This window comes from Phalangium opilio, unplaced genomic scaffold, assembly GCF_054372755.1.
Source record: "Phalangium opilio isolate 3A_F unplaced genomic scaffold, DU_Popi_V2 ptg001170l_1, whole genome shotgun sequence".
In the NCBI taxonomy this organism is placed as follows: domain Eukaryota; kingdom Metazoa; phylum Arthropoda; class Arachnida; order Opiliones; family Phalangiidae; genus Phalangium; species Phalangium opilio.
The window spans coordinates 6,185,339-6,203,654 of record NW_028324255.1 but is presented as its reverse complement, the minus strand read 5'-3'; the positions used below and the strand labels follow the sequence as shown (position 1 = coordinate 6,203,654).

Here is an 18,316-nt window from a genome sequence, read left to right as displayed (position 1 = left end):
CGGAAGCACAAAAGTTAAATGCTCGTCAGGTATTGTGTAAAAACCTTGACTTTTTACGTCACATCTGAGACCTCACAACACCGCTCCCGGATGGGCTCGAACCACCAACCTATTGGTTAACAGCCGAACGCGCTAACCATTGCGCCACGGAAGCCCAAAAGTTAAATGCTCGTTAGGTATTGTGTAAAAACCTTGACTTTTTACGTCACATCTGAGACCTCACAACACCGCTCCCGGATGGGCTCGAACCACCAACCTATTGGTTAACAGCCGAACGCGCTAACTATTGCGCCACGGAAGCCCAAAAATTAAATGGTCGTCAGGTATTGTGGAAAAACTTTGGCTTTCTACGTTACATTTGAGATCACACAACACCGCTCCCGGATGGGCTCGAACCACCAACCTATTGGTTAACAGCCGAACGCGCTAACCATTGATCCACGGAAGCTCAGAAATTAAATGGTTGTCAGGTATTGTGGAAAAACTTTGGCTTTCTACGTTACATTTGAGACCCCACAACACCTTTCCCGGGTGGGCTCGAACCACCAACCTTTCGATTAACAGCTGAACGCGCTAACCATTGCGCCACGGAAGCCCAAAAATTAAATGCTCGTCAGGTATTGTGTAAAAACCTTGACTTTTTACGTCACATCTGAGACCTCACAACACCGCTCCCGGATGGGCTCGAACCACCAACCTATTGGTTAACAGCCGAACGCGCTAACCATTGCGCCACGGAAGCCCAAAAGTTAAATGCTCGTCAGGTATTGTGTAATAACCTTGACTTTTTACGTCAAATCTGAGACCTCACAACACCGCTCCCGGATGGGGTCGAACCACCAACCTATTGGTTCACAGCCGAACGCGCTAACCATTGCGCCACGGAAGCCCAAAAATTAAATGGTCGTCATTTATTGTGCAAAAACTTTGGCTTTCTACGTTACATTTGAGATCCCACAACACCGCTCCCGGATGGGCTCGAACCACCAACCTATTGGTTAACAGCCGAACGTGCTAACCATTGCGCCACGGAAGCCCAAAAATTAAATGGTCGTCAGGTATTGTGGAAAAACTTTGGCTTTCTACGTTACATTTGAGATCACACAACACCGCTCCCGGGTGGGCTCGAACCACCAACCTATTGGTTAACAGCCGAACGCGCTAACCATTGCGCCACGGAAGCCAAGAAATTAAAAGGTTGTCAGGTATTGTGGAAAAGTTTTGACTTTTCACGCTACGTCTGAGACCCCACAACACCTCTCTCGGGTGGGCTCGAACCACCAACCTTTTGAATAACAGCTGAGCGCGCTAAACCATTGCGCCACGGAAGCCCAAATATTAAATGGTCGTCAGGTATTGTGGAAAAACCTTGACTTCTTACGTCACATCTGAGACCTCACAACACCGCTCCCGGGTGGGCTCGAACCTTCAACCTTTTGTCAGGTACGCCACAAGAAATAATGAAGAGATTCCCTGATGTTTTTGACACGGTAGGAAAACTCCCGGGACAACATCACATGAAACTTCGCCCGGATGCGATCCCAACAAGAACACCAGCCCGCAAAATCCCGATCCAACTGATTCCACGGGTTGAAGCCGAAATACAACGCATGGTCGCTGCTCAGGTCATAGTTCCTGTCACCGAACACACAGAATGGCTTCATCCAATGGTAGTGGTTCCCAAACCAGGCAATGACATCCGCATTTGTTTGGATCCGCGCAATTTGAACAAGGCACTATTAAGAGAACACTATCCCATGCCAACATCCCAACAAATCTTCTCTGAGTTATCTGACGCCCAAGTTTTCACCGCATTGGATGCCAAATCGGCCTTTTGGCAAATCGAACTTACACCAGAGAGCTCTCGAATGTGCACCTTTGCAACGCCATTTGGAAATTTCCGATTCACGCGTCTACCCTACGGGATATCCACTGCTTCTGAATACTGCCAAAGGATAATGAATTCTATATTTGGCGATATACCTCGAACACGAATTGCCACAGACGACTTCCTTATACACGGTTCAAACGAAGCAGAACACAACAAAATCCTATATACAGTATTGGAACGGGCGCAAAGAAAAGGACTGATGTTTAATTCCAAAAAGATCCAACTAGCCGTTACCCGCATCAAATATCTCGGTCATATCATATCTCCCAAGGGCGTCGAAACTGATCCGGAGAAGGTTGGAGCGATCAGAGAACTACCACCACCAGCGGACAAACCGGCACTACTAAGATTTCTGGGCATGGTTAACTTCATGGCAAATTATATTTCTGGATATTCCGAACGAACTGCTCCCCTACGGCCTCTTCTCAAGCAAGACACAGTATTTCGATGGGACGAAACCCACCAAGACGCTTATGACGACTTGAAACAAGCCATCACTTAAGCGCCAGTGTTAACATTTTACAATCCCAAACTACATAACACTGTATCCGTCGACGCTAGTCAACATGGAATTGGTGCCGTACTTCTGCAGCAAGGCAAACCTATTGAATACGCGTCGATGACCTTTACATCCGCACAAACGCGCTACGCTCAAATTGAAAAGGAGCTGCTCGCCATATTATATGCATGCGAACACTTTCATTATTATGTGGCAGCCGCCCCACTAACAGTGCAGACAGACCACAAGCCGCTGCTTGCCATTATCCGGAAGCCGTTCCATCTTCTCTCTCCAAGGCTCCAGCGCCTAACATTGCGGTTGGCGCGGTATGACCCGACATTAATTTATGTTCCTGGTACCAAGCTTTTCATCGCTGACGCCCTCTCGAGAGTACCACAACCCAACTGCACAATGACAACGGACTTTTTGGAAGGTCCCGCTGCAACAATATATACTCTGACCACTCTTTCCGATGACCGACTCCGCAAGTTCCAACACGCAACAAATCAAGATCCTGACCTGCAACAGATTCAAAGCTACGTGGAAAATGGCTGGCCCTTGCATCACAAGTCAATCCGTCTTCCTGGCGTAAGGGCATTCTGGGCACTACAGGAGGAAATACACTCACAGAACGGACTCCTATACAGAGGCGATCGTCTGTTGGTTCCGGCAATATTACAAGGAGACACTATGAAGCAGATACACGCCATACATCAAGGTGTTACAGCTTGTCTCGCAAAAGCCAAAATGAATGTATACTGGCCGACAATGACTGCCGACATTACCAGATTTATAGCAAATTGCCCCGTTTGCAAGGAAAGAGAACGCGCAAACACTGCGATGCCTTTACATCCCTTGACAATTCCACCACATCCATGGCACACGGTCTCGTCTGATCTGTTCAAATTCCGCTCTAAAAACTATATTCTTCTGATTGACCACTTTTCGAAATATGTAGAAGCCCAAGAATTGACAACTACGAATGCTGAAGCTGTCATCAAGTTCCTAACACCAAATTTTGCCCGCCATGGCATTCCAAGACGTTTTCAGTCGGACAATGGACCACCCTACTCCTCATACATGTTTACGAAATTTCTCGAAAAATGGGGCGTGGAACAAATCACATCGAGTCCTTATCACCCGCAAAGTAATGGATTAGCAGAGCGCATGGTCCAAACGCTAAAGAGCTACCTAGCTAAATCGCAACCTGAAGGCAAAGACCTCAATCAAATCTTGCTAGAATACCGGACGACTCCATTGGAAAATCTTCTCACACCTGCAGAAATGCTAATGGGGAGAAAACTTCGTAGTCCCATCACAATGAATGACGCATCACTCAGCCCGAATTTTCCGACACAAGAAATCATATCTGGACTACAACACAGACAGTTCACCATGCAAAGACATGCTGACACAAAACCGCATAGAAATCTACGTCCACTCGAGATAGGGGAGAAAGTCTGGTACTTCGTGGGAACACGTTCTTAGAAACCAGCAATAATACTCCAAAAAGCTACCTCCCCAGATTCCTACATCATAGAAACGGAACAAAATCAAATTTTCCGGCGATCAAGAATTCACCTTCGCCCTCAAATTCAACGAAAACCCGACAATCAAAATAAGCCAGAAATTCCGAGAAGGATTAACGCACAAAGATTTCAAAACAACTCATGTGCTAACCTCCTTGAAGAAGCTTTCAACAAAACCCCTAAAGTGGCTCATTATGCGTACAAACCTGTCGCTGTGACAGAGACGACGTCTCCGAGATCTTCCAGTGCATTGACAGATCACTCCCAGCGATCATCTATCCTACCTAATCTTCCTGATATCCATGAATTAGATGCTAACCACCCTTTAGAATCACACATCGTGAACCCATCAAGACAATCCCTGCAAGAGACGTCAACACGTGATGAAACCGGGCCAAGGATGATCCCACAACAAACTGCTCTAATAAAATCTCGACCACCAACCGTACCACCTTTCCCACAAACAATTGTCAAGACACCCACTTCATCGTATGGACGACCATTGAAAACCCCGGCGTGGTTCTCACCTGCATAGACCGTATAAAAAAAAAAAAAAGCTTGTTGTATAATGTAAAAAACTATGTTAGTTAAAAAAATATTTTATCTATTGGCATAAGATAAAACAAGAGTGAAACCGAGTCTTCCTTATCGGTAGATATATTTCAAGGAAGCACTTCTCTTAAGATCAGCTACCATGTAACAACGCGTACTTTTTATCGTGACAAATAAATCTTTTATTATGCACAAACGTTTATTAAGATAATCAAATAGAAAACTACAACAATTATAAAAAAAACTTCGCGGTTTCGAACCTGTGGCCTTCCGGGAGTGAGGCGGATGCGATAACCGCAACACTAAAGATATGTTATTATTTTTAATCGAAAGAACAGGGTCAAGTAATTAAGCAATACGTGAACAAACAAACCCCTCCATAGAAAATGCATTAGACTATACTTTGCAGGCTCGTACCTCTGTGTCTACTGTAGATACGGGGATGTCCTTTGAGTATGTTATAGTCCAATTTTTCCCCCATCTAACCATACTTAAAACATTGAGCTACGACAAACAGGGGCCGAGTAATTAAGCTAAACGTAAACAAACAACCCGTCCATAGGAAATACATTAGACTATACTTTGCAGGCCCATAACTCTGTGTCTACTAGAGATACGGGCATGTCCTTAGGATATGTTATAGTCCAAATTGTCCCCCATCTAACCATACTAAAAACATTGAGCTACGACAAACAGGGGCCGAGATATTAAGCAAAATGTTCGTCAACTTTGGTATCGTCTCACTTATTTTTATTATGTTACTTATGATTTTTGCACTAAACTTTGGAGGCTCATAACTCTTGTTCTACAAGAGATACTGGGATCTCGTTTGGATATGTTATAGTACTCTTTGCTCCCCATACAAGGATACTTTAAACTTGAGGCTACCGCAAAATCGTCGTCAACTTACTTTTTGTCTCACTTATTGTTAGAAGGTTACTTTTGATTTTTGAAAATAAACTTTGCAGGTTCGTAACTCTGTTTCTACTGGAGATACGGGGATGTCCTTTGAGTATGTTATAGACCAATTTGTCCCCCATCTAGCCATACTAGATCAGACGAGACCGTGTGCCATGGATGTGGTGGAATTGTCAAGGGATGTAAAGGCATCGCAGTGTTTGCGCGTTCTCTTTCCTTGCAAACGGGGCAATTTGCTATAAATCTGGTAATGTCGGCAGTCATTGTCGGCCAGTATACATTCATTTTGGCTTTTGCGAGACAAGCTGTAACACCTTGATGTATGGCGTGTATCTGCTTCATAGTGTCTCCTTGTAATATTGCCGGAACCAACAGACGATCGCCTCTGTATAGGAGTCCGTTCTGTGAGTGTATTTCCTCCTGTAGTGCCCAGAATGCCCTTACGCCAGGAAGACGGATTGACTTGTGATGCAAGGGCCAGCCATTTTCCACGTAGCTTTGAATCTGTTGCAGGTCAGGATCTTGATTTGTTGCGTGTTGGAACTTGCGGAGTCGGTCATCGGAAAGAGTGGTCAGAGTATATATTGTTGCAGCGGGACCTTCCAAAAAGTCCGTTGTCATTGTGCAGTTGGGTTGTGGTACTCTCGAGAGGGCGTCAGCGATGAAAAGCTTGGTACCAGGAACATAAATTAATGTCGGGTCATACCGCGCCAACCGCAATGTTAGGCGCTGGAGCCTTGGAGAGAGAAGATGGAACGGCTTCCGGATAATGGCAAGCAGCGGCTTGTGGTCTGTCTGCACTGTTAGTGGGGCGGCTGCCACATAATAATGAAAGTGTTCGCATGCATATAATATGGCGAGCAGCTCCTTTTCAATTTGAGCGTAGCGCGTTTGTGCGGATGTAAAGGTCATCGACGCGTATTCAATAGGTTTGCCTTGCTGCAGAAGTACGGCACCAATTCCATGTTGACTAGCGTCGACGGATACAGTGTTATGTAGTTTGGGATTGTAAAATGTTAACACTGGCGCTTAAGTGATGGCTTGTTTCAAGTCGTCATAAGCGTCTTGGTGGGTTTCGTCCCATCGAAATACTGTGTCTTGCTTGAGAAGAGGCCGTAGGGGAGCAGTTCGTTCGGAATATCCAGAAATATAATTTGCCATGAAGTTAACCATGCCCAGAAATCTTAGTAGTGCCGGTTTGTCCGCTGGTGGTGGTAGTTCTCTGATCGCTCCAACCTTCTCCGGATCAGTTTCGACGCCCTTGGGAGATATGATATGACCGAGATATTTGATGCGGGTAACGGCTAGTTGGATCTTTTTGGAATTAAACATCAGTCCTTTTCTTTGCGCCCGTTCCAATACTGTATATAGGATTTTGTTGTGTTCTGCTTCGTTTGAACCGTGTATAAGGAAGTCGTCTGTGGCAATTCGTGTTCGAGGTATATCGCCAAATATAGAATTCATTATCCTTTGGCAGTATTCAGAAGCAGTGGATATCCCGTAGGGTAGACGCGTGAATCGGAAATTTCCAAATGGCGTTGCAAAGGTGCACATTCGAGAGCTCTCTGGTGTAAGTTCGATTTGCCAAAAGGCCGATTTGGCATCCAATGCGGTGAAAACTTGGGCGTCAGATAACTCAGAGAAGATTTGTTGGGATGTTGGCATGGGATAGTGTTCTCTTAATAGTGCCTTGTTCAAATTGCGCGGATCCAAACAAATGCGGATGTCATTGCCTGGTTTGGGAACCACTACCATTGGATGAAGCCATTCTGTGTGTTCGGTGACAGGAACTATGACCTGAGCAGCGACCATGCGTTGTATTTCGGCTTCAACCCGTGGAATCAGTTGGATCGGGATTTTGCGGGCTGGTGTTCTTGTTGGGATCGCATCCGGGCGAAGTTTCATGTGATGTTGTCCCGGGAGTTTTCCTACCGTGTCAAAAACATCAGGGAATCTCTTCATTATTTCTTGTGGCGTACCTGACAAAAGGTTGAAGGTTCGAGCCCACCCGGGAGCGGTGTTGTGAGGTCTCAGATGTGACGTAAGAAGTCAAGGTTTTTCCACAATACCTGACGACCATTTAATATTTGGGCTTCCGTGGCGCAATGGTTTAGCGCGCTCAGCTGTTATTCAAAAGGTTGGTGGTTCGAGCCCACCCGAGAGAGGTGTTGTGGGGTCTCAGACGTAGCGTGAAAAGTCAAAACTTTTCCACAATACCTGACAACCTTTTAATTTCTTGGCTTCCGTGGCGCAATGGTTAGCGCGTTCGGCTGTTAACCAATAGGTTGGTGGTTCGAGCCCACCCGGGAGCGGTGTTGTGTGATCTCAAATGTAACGTAGAAAGCCAAAGTTTTTCCACAATACCTGACGACCATTTAATTTTTGGGCTTCCGTGGCGCAATGGTTAGCACGTTCGGCTGTTAACCAATAGGTTGGTGGTTCGAGCCCATCCGGGAGCGGTGTTGTGGGATCTCAAATGTAACGTAGAAAGCCAAAGTTTTTGCACAATAAATGACGACCATTTAATTTTTGGGCTTCCGTGGCGCAATGGTTAGCGCGTTCGGCTGTGAACCAATAGGTTGGTGGTTCGACCCCATCCGGGAGCGGTGTTGTGAGGTCTCAGATTTGACGTAAAAAGTCAAGGTTATTACACAATACCTGACGAGCATTTAACTTTTGGGCTTCCGTGGCGCAATGGTTAGCGCGTTCGGCTGTTAACCAATAGGTTGGTGGTTCGAGCCCATCCGGGAGCGGTGTTGTGAGGTCTCAGATGTGACGTAAAAAGTCAAGGTTTTTACACAATACCTGACGAGCATTTAATTTTTGGGCTTCCGTGGCGCAATGGTTAGCGCGTTCAGCTGTTAATCGAAAGGTTGGTGGTTCGAGCCCACCCGGGAAAGGTGTTGTGGGGTCTCAAATGTAACGTAGAAAGCCAAAGTTTTTCCACAATACCTGACAACCATTTAATTTCTGAGCTTCCGTGGATCAATGGTTAGCGCGTTCGGCTGTTAACCAATAGGTTGGTGGTTCGAGCCCATCCGGGAGCGGTGTTGTGTGATCTCAAATGTAACGTAGAAAGCCAAAGTTTTTCCACAATACCTGACGACCATTTAATTTTTGGGCTTCCGTGGCGCAATAGTTAGCGCGTTCGGCTGTTAACCAATAGGTTGGTGGTTCGAGCCCATCCGGGAGCGGTGTTGTGAGGTCTCAGATGTGACGTAAAAAGTCAAGGTTTTTACACAATACCTAACGAGCATTTAACTTTTGGGCTTCCGTGGCGCAATGGTTAGCGCGTTCGGCTGTTAACCAATAGGTTGGTGGTTCGAGCCCATCCGGGAGCGGTGTTGTGAGGTCTCAGATGTGACGTAAAAAGTCAAGGTTTTTACACAATACCTGACGAGCATTTAACTTTTGTGCTTCCGTGGCGCAATGGTTAGCGCGTTCGGCTGGGAGCTTGCGTGGCTCAATGGTTAGCGCGTTCGGCTGTTAACCAATAGGTTGGTGGTTCGAGCCCATCCGGGAGCGGTGTTGTGAGGTCTCAGATGTGACGTAAAAATTCAAGGTTTTTACACAATACCTGACGAGCATTTAATTTTTGGGCTTCCGTGGCGCAATGGTTAGCAAGTTCAGCTGTTAACCAATAGGTTGGTGTTTTGAGCCCACCCGGGAGCGGTGTTGTGGGATCTCACATGTAACGTAGAAAACCAAAGTTTTTCCACAATACCTGACGACCATTTAGTTTTTGGGCTTCCGTGGCGCAATGGTTAGCGCGTTCGGTTGTTAACCAATAGGTTGGTGGTTCGAGCCCACCCGGGAGGGGTGATGTGGGATCTCAAATGTAACGTAGAAAGCCAATGTTTTTCCACAATACCTGACGACCATTTATTTTTTGGGCTTCCTTGGCGCAATGGTTAGCGCGTTCGGCTGTTAACCGAAAGGTTGGTGGTTCGCGCCCAACCGGGAGAGGTGTTGTAGGGTCTCAGATGTAACGTAATAAGTCATAACTTATCCACAATACCTGACAACCATTTAATTTCTGAGCTTCCGTGGCTCAATGGTTAGCGCATTCGGCTGTTAACCAATAGGTTGGTGGTTTGAGCCCACCCGGGAGCGGTGATGTGGGATCTCAAACAATTTCAAAATCGATGTTTCAAGGCCAAAGAAGCATACTTTGAGTATTTCTTCACTATTTTCAAATATGTTCACTGAAACCATTATTTTTATACTTTTTGCTTTAATTCAAGCAAATGTAACGATATTCAATCAAAAAACTGTTACAATTCAATTTTTCAATAAGAAATCGTTGTCACGGATTTTGTATCTTGAAGAAGAAAAACATGCGATTTTTTCGGTACACTTTTGAATGCTTTTTTTTTGGAGAAATGTTTGACCGAATTCAGCTTAATTCCCTATAAAACACTCATTGAAAGTGATTTCATCTCGATTGAACAATAATTAAAAATTTACCTCGATTTTTAACAACATTTTCAAAATCGACGTTTCACGGCCAAAGAAGCATACTTTGAGTATTTCTTCACTATTTTCAAATATATTCATTGAAACCATTATTTTTATACTTTTTGCTTTAATTCAAGCAATGTAACGATATTCATTCAAAAAACTGTTAAAATTCAATTTTCAATAAGAAATCGTATTCACGGATTTTGTGTCTTGAAGAAGAAAAACCTGCGATTTTTTCGGTAATTTTTTGAATGCATTTTTTTCTGGAGAAATGTTTGACCGAATTCAGCTTAATTCCCTATAAAACACTCATTAAAAGTGATTTCATCTCGATTGAACAATAATTAAAAATGTACCTCGATTTTTAATAACATTTCAAAATCGACGTTTCACGGCCAAAGAAGCATATTTTGAGTATTTCTTCACTATTTTCAAATATATTCACTGAAACCATTATTTTTATACTTTTTGCTTTAATTCAAGCAATGTAACGATATTCATTCAAAAAACTGTTAAAATTAAATTTTCAATAAGAAATCGTACTCACGGATTTTGTATCTTGAAGAAGAAAAACATGCGATTTTTTCGGTACACTTTTGAATGCATTTTTTTCTGGAGAAATGTTTGACCGAATTCAGCTTAATTCCCTATAAAACACTCATTAAAAGTGATTTCATCTCGATTGAACAATAAATAAAAATGCACCTCGATTTTTAATAACATATGTTCACTGAAACCATTATTTTTATACTTTTTGCTTTAATTAGTCATAACTTATCCACAATACCTGACAACCATTTAATTTCTGAGCTTCCGTGGCTCAATGGTTAGCGCGTTCGGCTGTTAACCAATAGATTGGTGGTTCGAGCCCATCCGGGAGCGGTGTTGTGAGGTCTCAGATGTGACGTAAAAAGTGAAGGTTTTTACACAATACCTGACGAGCATTTAATTTTTGGGCTTCCGTGGCGCAATGGTTAGCGCGTTCAGCTGTTAACCAATAGGTTGGTGGTTCGAGCCCATCCGGGAGCGGTGTTGTGAGGTCTCAGATGTGACGTAAAAAGTCAAGGTTTTTACACAATACCTGACGAGCATTTAATTTTTGGGCTTCCGTGGCGCAATGGTTAGCGCGTTCAGCTGTTAACCAATAGGTTAGTGGTTCGAGCCCACCCGGGAGCGGCGTAGTGGGATCTCAAACGTAACGTAGAAAGCCAAAGTTTTTCCACAATACCTGACGACCATTTAATTTTTGGACTTCCGTGGCGCAATGGTTAGCGCGTTCGGCTGTTAACCAATAGGTTGGTGGTTCGAGCCCACCCGGGAGCGGTGGTGTGGGATCTCAAATGTAACGTAGAAAGCCAAAGTTTTGCCACAATACCTGACGACCATTAAATTTTTGGGCTTCCTTGGCGCAATGGTTAGCGCGTTCGGCTGTTAACGGAAAGGTTGGTGGTTCGAGCCCAACCGGAAGAGGTGTTGTAGGGTCTCAGATGTAAAGTAAAAAGTCAAACTTATCCACAATACCTGACAACCATTTAATTTCTGAGCTTCCGTGGCTCAAAGGTTAGCGCGTTCGGTTGTTAACCAACAGGTGTGTGGTTCGAGCCCATCCGGGAGCGGTGTTGTGACGTCTCAGATGTGACGTAAAGAGTCAAGGTTTTTTCCACAACACCTGACGACCATTTAATTTTTGGGCTTCCGTGGCGCAATGGTTAGCGCGTTCGGCTGTTAACCAATAGGTTGGTGGTTCGAGCCCATCCGGGAGCGGTGTTGTGAGGTCTCAGATGTAACGTAAAAAGTCAAAACTTATCCACAATACGTGACAACCATTTAATTCCTGAGCTTCCGTGGCTCAATGGTTAGCGCGTTCGGCTGTTAACCAATAGGTTGGTGGTTCGAGCCCACCCGGGAGCGGTGGTGTGGGATCTCCAGGTTTTCTCTCTGCGCATGGGCAAAGTGACAGTTTAGACTGAGTCTGATTTAAAGTGAAGGTTTCAAACTAAATAAATAAGCCGATGTGCGGTTGTGAAGTGAGGCCATGGGGAGGAGGGATAACATAAAAGCCTAGGCAATGGGTGACTATCTTATAGGTCTCAGATTTTTAGTTTTACATTTTTCAAGTTCGAAGGCCAAATTTTTCATTGAAAAGACTGAATGACCGATGGAAAATAGTTTATATTTTCTAGTGGTTTTCTTCTGACAAGAAATGGAAAATGAGTATTATTTGACAATTATGGGGCCCCTGTTCTTAAGGGGCCCCTGGGCCAGTGCCCAACGGGCCCAATGGATAAGACGGCACTGAGTTATGACTTATTACGTTACATCTGAGACCCTAAAACACCTCTCCCGGTTGGGCTCGAACCACCAACCTTTCGGTTAACAGTCTAACGCGCTAACCATTGCGCCAAGGAAGCCCAACAAATAAAATGTTCGTCAGGTATTGTGGAAAAACCTTGACTTTTTACGTCACATCTGAGACCTCACAACACCGCTCCCGGATGGGCTCGAACCACCAACCTATTGGTTTACAGCCGAACGCGCTAACCATTGCGCCACGGAAGCCCAAAAATTAAATGGTCGTCAGGTATTGTGGATAAGTTATGACTTATTACGTTACATCTGAGACCCTACAACACCTCTCCCGGTTGGGCGCGAACCACCAACCTTTCGGTTAACAGCCGAACGCGCTAACCATTGCGCCAAGGAAGCCCAAAAAATAAATGGTCGTCAGGTATTGTGGAAAAACATTGGCTTTCTACGTTACATTTGAGATCCCACATCACCCCTCCCGGGTGGGCTCGAACCACCAACCTATTGGTTAACAACCGAACGCGCTAACCATTGCGCCACGGAAGCCCAAAAACTAAATGGTCGTCAGGTATTGTGGAAAAACTTTGGTTTTCTACGTTACATTTGAGACCCCACAACACCTCTCCCGGGTGGGCTCGAACCACCAACCTATTGGTTTACAGCCGAACGCGCTAACCATTGCGCCACGGAAGCCCAAAAATTAAATGGTTGTCACGTATTGTGGAAAAGTTTTGACTTTTTACGCAACATCTGAGACCCCACAACACCTCTCCCGGGTGGGCTCGAACCTTGAACCTTTCGATTAACAGCTGTACGCGCTAATCATTGCGCCACGGAAGCCCAAAAATTAAATGTTCGTCAGGTGTTATGGAAAAACTCTGACATTTTACGTTACATCTGAGACCTCACAACACCGCTCCCGGATGGGCTCGAACCACCAACCTATTGGTTAACAGCCGAACGCGCTAACCATTGACCCACGGAAGCTCAGAAATTAAATGGTTGTCAGGTATTGTGGATAAGTTATGACTTATTACGTAACATATGAGACCCTACAACACCTCTCCCGGTTGGGCTCGAACCACCAACCTTTCGGTTAACAGCCGAACGCGCTAACCATTGCGCCAAGGAAGCCCAAAAAATAAATGGTCGTCAGGTATTGTGGAAAAACTTTGGCTTTCTACGTTACATTTGAGATTCCACATCACCCTCCCGGGTGGGCTCGAACCACCAACCTATTGGTTAACAACCGAACGCGCTAACCATTGCGCCACGGAAGCCCAAAAACTAAATGGTCGTCAGGTATGTGGAAAAACTTTGGTTTTCTACGTTACATTTGAGATCCCACAACACCGCTCCCGGGTGGGCTCGAACCACCAACCTATTGGTTTACAGCCGAACGCGCTAACCATTGCGCCACGGAAGCCCAAAAATTAAATGGTCGTCAGGTATTGTGGATAAGTTATGACTTATTACGTTACATCTGAGACCCTACAACACCTCTCCCGGTTGGGCGCGAACCACCAACCTTTCGGTTAACAGCCGAACGCGCTAACCATTGCGCCAAGGAAGCCCAAAAAATAAATGGTCGTCAGGTATTGTGGAAAAACATTGGCTTTCTACGTTACATTTGAGATCCCACATCACCCCTCCCGGGTGGGCTCGAAACACCAACCTATTGGTTAACAACCGAACGCGCTAACCATTGCGCCACGGAAGCCCAAAAACTAAATGGTCGTCAGGTATTGTGGAAAAACTTTGGTTTTCTACGTTACATTTGAGATCCCACAACACCGCTCCCGGATGGGCTCGAACCACCAACTTATTGGTTAACAGCCGAACGCGCTAACCATTGAGCCACGCAAGCTCAGAAATTAAATGGTTGTCACGTATTGTGGAAAAGTTTTGACTTTTTACGCTACATCTGAGACCCCACAACACCTCTCCCGGGTGGGCTCGAACCTTCAGCCTTTCGATTAACAGCTGAACGCGCTAATCATTGCGCCACGGAAGCCCAAAAATTAAATGTTCGTCAGGTGTTGTGGAAAAAACCTTGACTTTTTACGTTACATCTGAGACCTCACAACACCGCTCCCGGATGGGCTCGAACCACCAACCTATTGGTTAACAGCCCAACGCGCTAACCATCGCGCCACGGAAGCCCAAAAATTAAATGGTCTTCAGGTATTGTGGAAAAACCTTGACTTTTTACGTCACATCTGAGACGTCACAACACCGCTCCCGGATGGGCTTGAACCACCAACCTATCGGTTAACAGCCGAACGCGCTAATCATTGAGCCACGGAAGCTCAGAAATTAAATGGTTGTCACGTATTGTGGAAAAGTTTTGACTTTTTACGCAACATCTGAGACCCCACAACACCTCTCCCGGGTGGGCTCGAACCTTCAACCTTTCGATTAACAGCTGTACGCGCTAATCATTGCGCCACGGAAGCCCAAAAATTAAATGTTCGTCAGGTGTTGTGGAAAAACTCTGACATTTTACGTTACATCTGAGACCTCACAACACCGCTCCCGGATGGGCTCGAACCACCAACCTATTGGTTAACAGCCGAACGCGCTAACCATTGACCCACGGAAGCTCAGAAATTAAATGGTTGTCAGGTATTGTGGATAAGTTATGACTTATTACGTAACATCTGAGACCCTACAACACCTCTCCCGGTTGGGCTCGAACCACCAACCTTTCGGTTAACAGCCGAACGCGCTAACCATTGCGCCAAGGAAGCCCAAAAAATAAATGGTCGTCAGGTATTGTGGAAAAACTTTGGCTTTCTACGTTACATTTGAGATTCCACATAAACCTCCCGGGTGGGCTCGAACCACCAACCTATTGGTTAACAACCGAACGCGCTAACCATTGCGCCACGGAAGCCCAAAAACTAAATGGTCGTCAGGTATGTGGAAAAACTTTGGTTTTCTACGTTACATTTGAGATCCCACAACACCGCTCCCGGGTGGGCTCAAACCACCAACCTATTGGTTAACAGCTGAACGCGCTAACCATTGCGCCACGGAAGCCCAAAAATTAAATGCTCGTCAGGTATTGTGTAAAAACCTTGACTTTTTACGTCACATCTGAGACCTCACAACACCGCTCCCGGATGGGCTCGAACCACCAACCTATTGGTTAACAGCCGAACGCGCTAACCATTGAGCCACGGAAGCTCAGAAATTAAATGGTTGTCACGTATTGTGGAAAAGTTTTGACTTTTTTCGCTACATCTGAGACCCCACAACACCTCTCCTTGGTGGGCTCGAACCTGCAACCTTTCGATTAACAGCTGAACGCGCTAATCATTGCGCCACGGAAGCCCAAAAATTAAATGTTCGTCAGGTGTTGTGAAAAAACTTTGGCTTTCTACGTTACATTTGAGATCCCACAACACCGCGCCCGGGTGGGCTCGAACCACCAACCTATTGGTTAACAGCCCAACGCGCTAACCATTGCGCCACGGAAGCCCAAAAATTAAGTGGTATTCAGGTATTGTGGAAAAACCTTGACTTTTTACGTCACATCTGAGACGTCACAACACCGCTCCCGGATGGGCTCGAACCACCAACCTATCGGTTAACAGCCGAACGCGCTAACCATTGAGCCACGGAAGCTCAGAAATTCAATGGTTGTCACGTATTGTGGAAAAGTTTTGACTTTTTACGCAACATCCGAGACCCCACAACACCTCTCCCGGGTGGGCTCGAACCTTCAACCTTTCGATTAACAGCTGTACGCGCTAATCATTGCGCCACGGAAGCCCAAAAATTAAATGTTCGTCAGGTGTTGTGAAAAAACTCTGACATTTTACGTTACATCTGAGACCTCACAACACCGCTCCCGGATGGGCTCGAACCACCAACCTATTGGTTAACAGCCGAACGCGCTAACCATTGAGCCATGGAAGCTCAAAAATGGTTGTCAGGTATTGTGGATAAGTTATGACTTATTACGTTACATCTGAGACCCTACAACACCTCTCCCGGTTGGGCTCGAACCACCAACCTTTCGGTTAACAGCCGAACGCGCTAACCATTGCGCCAAGGAAGCCAGAAAAATAAATGGTCGTCAGGTATTGTGGAAAAACTTTGGCTTTCTACGTTACATTTGAAATCCCACATCACCGCTCCCGGGTGGGCTCGAACCACCAACCTATTGGTTTACAGCCGAACGCGCTATCCATTGCGCCACGGAAGCCCTAAAGCTAAATGGTCGTCAGGTATTGTGGAAAAACTTTGGCTTTCTACGTTACATTTGACATCCCACAACACCGCTCTCGGGTGGGATCGAACCACCAACCTATTGGTTAACAGCTAAACGCGCTAACCATTGCGCCACGGAAGCCCAAAAATTAAATGCTCGTCAGGTATTGTGTAAAAACCTTGACTTTTTACGTCACATCTGAGACCTCACAACACCGCTCCCGGATGGGTTCGAACCACCAACCTATTGGTTAACAGCCGAACGCGCTAACCATTGAGCCACGGAAGCTCAGAAATTAAATGGTTGTCACGTATTGTGGAAAAGTTTTGACTTTTTACGCTACATCTGAGACCCCACAACACCTCTCCCGGGTGGGCTCGAACCTTCAACCTTTCGATTAACAGCTGAACGCGCTAATCATTGCGCCTCGGAAGCCCAAAAATTAAATGTTCGTCAGGTATTGTGGAAAAAATCTGACATTTTACGTTACATCTGAGACCTCACATCACCGCTCCCGGGTGTGCTCGAACCACCAACTTATTGGTTTACAGCCGAACGCGCTAACCATTAAGCCACGGAAGCTCAGAAATTAAATGGTTGTCAGGTATTGTGGATAAGTTATCACTTATTACGTAACATCTGAGACCCTACAACACCTCTCCCGGTTGGGCTCGAACCACCAACCTTTCGGTTAACAGCCGAACGCGCTAACCATTGCGCCAAGGAAGCCCAAAAAATAAATGGTCGTCAGGTATTGTGGAAAAACTTTGGCTTTCTACGTTACATTTGAGATCCCACATCACCCCTCCCGGGAGGGCAAGAACCACCAATCTATTGGTTAACAACCGAACGCGCTAACCATTGCGCCACGGAAGCCCAAAAACTAAATGGTCGTCAGGTATTGTGGAAAAACAATGGCTTTCTACGTTACATTTGAGATCCCACATCACCCCTCCCGGGTGGGCTCGAACCACCAACCTATTGGTTAACAACCGAGCGCGCTAACCATTGCGCCACGGAAGCCCAAAAACTAAATGGTCGTCAGGTATTGTGGAAAAACTTTGGTTTTCTACGTTACATTTGAGATCCCACAACACCGCTCCCGGGTGGGCTCAAACCACCAACCTATTGGTTAACAGCTGAACGCGCTAACCATTGCGCCACGGAAGCCCAAAAATTAAATGCTCGTCAGGTATTGTGTAAAAACCTTGAATTTTTACGTCACATCTGAGATCTCACAACACCGCTCCCGGATGGGCTCGAACCACCAACCTATTGGTTAACAGCCGAACGCGCTAACCATTGAGCCACGCAAGCTCAGAAATTAAATGGTTGTCACGTATTGTGGAAAAGTTTCGACTTTTTACGCAACATCTGAGACCACACAACACCTCTCCCGGGTGGGCTCGAACCTTCAACCTTTCGATTAACAGCTGTACGCGCTAATCATTGCGCCACGGAAGCCCGAAAATTAAATGTTCGTCAGGTGTTGTGGAAAAACTCTGACATTTTACGTTACATCTGAGACCTCACAACACCGCTCCCGGATGGGCTCGAACCACCAACCTATTGGTTAACAGCCGAACGCGCTAACCATTGAGCCACGGAAGCTCAGAAATTAAATGGTTGTCAGGTATTGTGGATAAGTTATCACTTATTACGTAACATCTGAGAACCTACAACACCTCTCCCGGTTGGGCTCGAACCACCAACCTTTCGGTTAACAGCCGAACGCGCTAACCATTGCGCCAAGGAAGCCCAAAAAATAAATGGTCGTCAGGTATTGTGGAAAAACTTTGGCTTTCTACGTTACATTTGAGATCCCACATCACCCCTCCCGGGAGGGCAAGAACCACCAATCTATTTGTTAACAACCGAACGCGCTAACCATTGCGCCACGGAAGCCCAAAAACTAAATGGTCGTCAGGTATTGTGGAAAA

The 18,316-nt window shown here is 45.7% G+C and overlaps 6 non-coding genes across 6 annotated transcripts; 1 reads left to right on the top strand and 5 right to left on the bottom strand.

Annotated features, from left to right (window-relative positions):
• Positions 1-816: 816 nt before the first annotated feature.
• TRNAH-GUG (transfer RNA histidin (anticodon GUG)) lies at positions 817-889 on the bottom strand. Its single transcript has one exon. It is a non-coding gene; the product is annotated as a tRNA-His (tRNA).
• A 7,033-nt stretch (positions 890-7,922) lies between these two features.
• Positions 7,923-7,995, top strand: TRNAH-GUG (transfer RNA histidin (anticodon GUG)). Its single transcript has one exon. It is a non-coding gene; the product is annotated as a tRNA-His (tRNA).
• Positions 7,996-12,336: 4,341 nt separating this feature from the next.
• On the bottom strand, positions 12,337-12,409 carry TRNAY-GUA (transfer RNA tyrosine (anticodon GUA)). Its single transcript has one exon. It is a non-coding gene; the product is annotated as a tRNA-Tyr (tRNA).
• Positions 12,410-12,777: 368 nt separating this feature from the next.
• Positions 12,778-12,850, bottom strand: TRNAY-GUA (transfer RNA tyrosine (anticodon GUA)). Its single transcript has one exon. It is a non-coding gene; the product is annotated as a tRNA-Tyr (tRNA).
• Positions 12,851-13,510: 660 nt separating this feature from the next.
• TRNAY-GUA (transfer RNA tyrosine (anticodon GUA)) lies at positions 13,511-13,583 on the bottom strand. Its single transcript has one exon. It is a non-coding gene; the product is annotated as a tRNA-Tyr (tRNA).
• A 2,714-nt stretch (positions 13,584-16,297) lies between these two features.
• TRNAY-GUA (transfer RNA tyrosine (anticodon GUA)) lies at positions 16,298-16,370 on the bottom strand. The gene has a single exon. It is a non-coding gene; the product is annotated as a tRNA-Tyr (tRNA).
• Between the last annotated feature and the right edge of the window lie 1,946 nt (positions 16,371-18,316).